Source organism: Rhinopithecus bieti, unplaced genomic scaffold (genome assembly GCF_001698545.2).
Source record: "Rhinopithecus bieti isolate Rb0 unplaced genomic scaffold, ASM169854v2 scaffold_52176, whole genome shotgun sequence".
Classification (NCBI taxonomy): domain Eukaryota; kingdom Metazoa; phylum Chordata; class Mammalia; order Primates; family Cercopithecidae; genus Rhinopithecus; species Rhinopithecus bieti.
In genome coordinates, this window is record NW_016820460.1 from 20,627 (window position 1) to 25,980 (window position 5,354).

General features: G+C 43.0%; 1 long non-coding RNA gene across 1 annotated transcript in view; it reads left to right on the forward strand.

Moving 5' to 3' along the window:
- Nucleotides 1-375, forward strand: part of LOC108520419 (uncharacterized) — a 15,635-nt gene extending 15,260 nt beyond the window's left edge. The window contains exon 3 of the long non-coding RNA XR_001882913.1: nucleotides 288-375. This is a non-coding gene — a long non-coding RNA (uncharacterized LOC108520419). The remainder of the gene's footprint in view (nucleotides 1-287) is intronic.
- The last annotated feature ends 4,979 nt before the right edge of the window (nucleotides 376-5,354 follow it).

A 5,354-nucleotide genomic window follows, 5' to 3' on the forward strand; every position in this document is an offset into this window, starting at 1 on the left:
AAAAAAAAAAAAAAAAAAAACAATACTGAAATGGTTCTACCATTTAAAGGGCCTTGTTCCAAGATATGAATTTTTATTTTCCTGGGACTGAAATTTCTCCCTCTCCCCCTGCCCTTTTCCACCTTACTGAACCCAAATCAGAAGGGCCTATGGGCGTCCTATGGTGCTGTCTTAGCCCACAAATTGAATGTGTTTGAAATTTGCAGACCGCCTTCAGATCTCAATGACTGCACCTCCCTCCTTCAATTTGGGTCTCACTCAATGTCACCTTTCCCGTCTTGCTGCAGGTTTTTCCCACTCGGCTTTCACATTTGGGATCGAGAGCCACATCAGCCAGTCCAACATTAATGGGACGCTAGTGCCACCAGCTGCCCTCATCTCCATTCTGCAGAAGGGACTGCAGTATGTGGAGGCTGAGATCAGCATCAACGAGGTATGTAGCTGCTAGGCCTGGCCCCTGAACAGCAGAGCCCTGGGAAGATGCAAGAGCTTGGAACACACTAGAAGCTAACATGCATTTCCCTCAGGCATCTGGGATTAATTCAGTGGCAGGGTGCACTGGCTCATGCCTGTAATCCTAGGATTTTGGGAGGCTGAGGCAGAAGGATCACCTGAGCCAGGAGTCTGAAACCAGCTGGAGAACCTGGCAAAAAACACTGTTTCTACAAAAAATATAAAGATTAGCTGGGTGTGCTGGTACACACCTGTTGTCCCAGCTCCTCAGGAATCTGAGCTGAGAGGATGATACCGCCTAAGCCCACAAGGTCAAGGCTGCAGTGAGCTGTGATCACCTGAGGGCACTCCAGCCTGGGCAACACTGTGAGACTACATATCTAAAATAAATAAACAAATAAATAAATAAAGGAAGAACACTGGTTTCCACCCCACTTTAACATCTTACTGATTGGTTGTGTGTATACACAGTAGCAAGTTTCTGGTGCCCTTCCGACATGGGTCTGTGTATTTTACTTAAATGTAGACTCACTGGCTGCTGACTGATGTTAACAATTACACTGCCACAGTTGAGAAAGATGCAGCAGACCTTCAACTGCTCTGGGCTTCGGAGTGGACTTTTGCCTTGAACACATAATGACTTGTTCTGTCTTCTTGATTTCTTGGAGTAGGTTGATCCTGTGTTTCCTGGGAACCTGACAGGGCATCACCAGAGGCTGCATCAGGGCAGAGAGGTGATAGCTCTTGTGTTAAAGAGAATCTCAAGGGATGTTTTCATTATCAGCATGGTTGTAGAGCTGATGGGGTGGGAGGATGCAATCATAAATACACATTAAAATTATGCACTTGGCTGGTATCCCATCCCACTTTTTAGATTGTACCACAATAAGGTGTTGTGCCAGTTTTATACCAATTTTGGTTTTAAACAACACCCCTTTCCCTCTCTTGCCCCATTGTGCTGTGGTCTCAGGAATTTGTAGTGAAGATCTTCTCAACTTCTGGGAACTTCCGGAATCCACAACCTTTCTTGCCACCTTCACCTGTTTCTATTTTATTTTTAAATTAAATTAATTTTTTTTGAGGCAAGGTCTTCCTCTGCAACCAGGCTTGAGTGCAGAGGCGCTATCACAGTTCACTGCAGTCTCAACTCCCAAAGCTCAAATGATCCTCCTTCCTCAGCCTCCAGAGTGCTGGGGCCACAAGCATGCACCACTGCGCCTGCAGTCCCTGTTGTTCATTCCTCCGTCTCCAGCTCCCTCTTTCTGTTCCTCTTTCTCCTGCTCTGACCAAGGTGCATGATTCTGCCCAACTTCTCCGTTTTCTACCTGGCAGTTGGATTTTTCCAGGATTCCCTCAATCCTGTCTTCCCAGGAACCAGTCTTACCCTTAAAAACCTTTTTTCTTTGCAGCATGTTATGTTGCTTTCTTTTCATGGTTTAAAAACCTCTTCTAGAAAATCACAAAATAATATATCCTGTTCTCTTTTCTCCTTTCGTTTTTTTGGGGTGTGTGTGTGGGGTGGACAGGGTCTCACTCTGTTACCCAAGCTGGAGTGCAGTGGCACAATCATAGCTCACCACAGTTTCCACCTCCTGGGCTCACGTGATCCTCCTGCCTCCACCTCTCAACTAGCTGTGACTACAGGTGCATGCCAGCACACCCAACTGATTTTTGTATGTTGTATGGTGATGGTGTTTTGCCATGTTGCCTCTGCTGGTCTGAAATTGCTGGGTTCAACTGATGCTCCAACTTCTGCCTCCCAAAGTGCTGAGACTACCAATGTGAGCCCCTGTACCTACCTCATTTTTTCTTGTATTTTTGCCCACCATTTTGCACAAAGCCATAGCTGTAAAAACTCTGGTGTCTGTGCCTCTCTCATGCTCTTTCTTCCCTGGCAACCATCCATCTTTTTCCCTTCTTCACTTTGGACTCCTGGGGTCTTCAGGTTGCCCTGTCCAGCACCATCCAGTGTCCTTATCCTAGTGTTTACCAGCAGGGGGTGTCCGAGTTCTTGGTGTCTTGAACAAATAATTAGACAAAACACACAAACAATCAAGGATAGAATAAAGGGATTTATTGAAAATGAAAGTACACTCCATAGCAGGGGAGCCGAAGCCCAAGCATTTGGGCTCAAGGATCCCATTACAGAATTTTCAGAGTTTAAATACTCTCTAGAGGATATCATTGGTTCCTTGGTGTACACTGTATGTAAATGGAGAGGATGAAGTAAAGTTACAAAGTCACTTACTCGGCATACTCTCTATGGAGAGGATATTTCCTGTCATAACTGATGTGCAAATCGACCTTATGTTCCCTGCCTCATTCCCCACTAAGAGATGTGATCCTCATAAATATTTATGGGAGGCAGAGGGACCAATGGTCTTTTTCCTGTAACTGCTTCATACTGGCTTGAGGCGTAGTCCCTACTTGTTGGGGATCATGGAACTCTCCACCCTGCTGTATCTAGTGGAGGCAGGATAGCTCCTTGATGGCCAGGGTTGGTGTCTTCACCTGGAAGTGACGAGAACTGTAGTTGCATGATTATCTGCAGCTTGATGGTCTCCAGGAGGGAGGAAATGCATTTGGTTAAAAGATTGAATGGGAATGTCAGCAGGTGAATACTTACACTGTCAGGAATGTTACAGAGATTTGCAGAAGGAAAGCAAAACCTGGCTTGTAGTGTGTTCTAGGATCGGTGTTTCCTTAAAGTCTTAGCATAAGTGACTGCATTTTGGTTTGGTTTTGTCTGTTGGGGTTTATTGCATGAGCTTAGTCCAAAACAATGATCTCCCAGAATTTTGTTTTAAAAATTGCCTTTTTTGATCAGGTTCTCACTTAGGTAAGAGCGTGACCAAAACGTAGGACCTTAGCTCTACTCTGAGTTACTGTCATTTTGGGTTACTGGTCTCGGTACGTCATTCATAGATTACACTTTCCTCAGGGTCGCATATTTCTTTCAGCTCTTGTCATTCCACTTGAGAAGTGACCATTTGACGTTCTAGAGATGGCTGCAGGAAAGCATTTAAAACCTTTGAGAGAATACAGCACACTAGGGAGACTATTATTATGACTATTGGGAGGATAATACCAAGAATTTGGAGTATGCTGTTTACATAAAGTCCCCATAAACCAAACCTTCTAAAATCAAATAGATCAAAGAATGAGCTAAATAGTCAATTCATTTTCTAAGCAGTCTGTTCATCATTCACCTACCCCTGAATCTCTGTAATCTTCATTTGATGTATTTCTCCATAGGCCTCAAGTGTCAGCAGCTGCACAGGTACTTATCTGTTCAGCTAATTCTATTATTTAGCATAACTTTGACAAGAGAATTTGAAGTCTCTTGTGTAACTGTGCCATAGAATGTGCCACAGAGCCTATTATGGGAACTACATTTTTAGTCATTGCCTGTTTTACTTTAAACCACTGAAAAAGGAACTAACAAATGATTCCCTTCTAGAAGAGTGAAGGCCTCCTGGCACTGTTCTCTTCAAGCCATGATGTGCATTAAGAGAAGTGAACCAATGTTTTGTTTTTGACTGATTACTAGGCAACGTATGTACCATTAAAGTTTCTTACCTACATTAGGCCTTTATCCTTTATCTATCAAAGAATAAACTTATCCATATATAAGGCTGGCTGCAAACTCCTTCAAAAATAAATGTAAGTGCACATAAGAGACCCCTTTTCCACTCCTGTTGTTCATAGAGGTATAAGCAAAAGAAAATATTCAAAGATAAGAGTTTCTTGACAGTAGAAGTCTTAATCTGTGAACTTGGGAAAAGCTGTTCACATCAAGGATGCCATCTCCTTCTTGAGAGAAATTTCCCTGTTAGTTTTACCTTAAGAGTTCCAGTGGGTGTACAGTTCCAACAGCATGGAGGGACCCTTCTCAGTTCTAAGACTGTAAGCCCAAAGCCCCAGGTCCCTAACACAACAGTGTAGAAGTGTTCTTTAAGTGTACTTTAAGTTCTAGAGTGCATGTGCACAACGTACATTGTAGCGTGGATGGCGAAAACAGTCTTTCTTTGATGTTCTCAGAAGATCCAAACCATAAAAAGCTTTCTTTTTTTTTTTTTGAGATGGAGTCTCGCTCTGTCACCCAGGCTGGAGTGCAGTGGCGCAATCTCAGCTCACTGCAAGCTTCGCCTCCTGGGTTCACGCCATTCTCCTGTCTCAGCCTCCTGAGCAGCTGGGATTACAGGCGCCCACTATACGCCCGGCTAGTTTTTTGTATTTTTAGTAGAGACAGGGTTTACACCAGGATGGTCTCGATCTCCTGACCTCATGATCCGCCCACCTCAGCCTCCCAAAGTGCTGGGATTACAGGCGTGAGCCACCGCACCCGGCAAAAAGCTTTCTTTACCTGCTGAAAATACACTGTAGCATAATAATTTGCTGTTGTAACATCAGCCCAATTGCATGGGAAAACTTTTATTCAACCAGAACATGCACTGAAAATAATAATTGAATGAAATCCCTTTATAAAATGGCCCATGAGCTGACCAAATGTACCTGAAGAATTTGTAAGTTACCACACCAATGTATTCAATTTGGGTTATTTTATCTTTTCCATGCTGAGTCATGGCATGCAGAACTTAGTAATAAGAGCTTTAAGGACTCAGGAAGGACAAGGTGGCCATCCTCCTGGTTCTCCATGAGTCCATGCCTAGTTAACATTAGATGTGTCCTCTTGAATACCAATTGTTTTTCCAAATTAGGTGCATAGCACTGATTTATGATAACCCATTGGGTTATCATAGGTAATGCAACTGAGATTATGGAGTTTATTCAAATTGTGTATTTAAAAAATTTCAGTATCAGCTGCTTTAACATGAAAATCTGACAAAGTGTTTTCCTGATATTTGATTTATTTTTTTATTTTTTATTTTTTTTTTTGA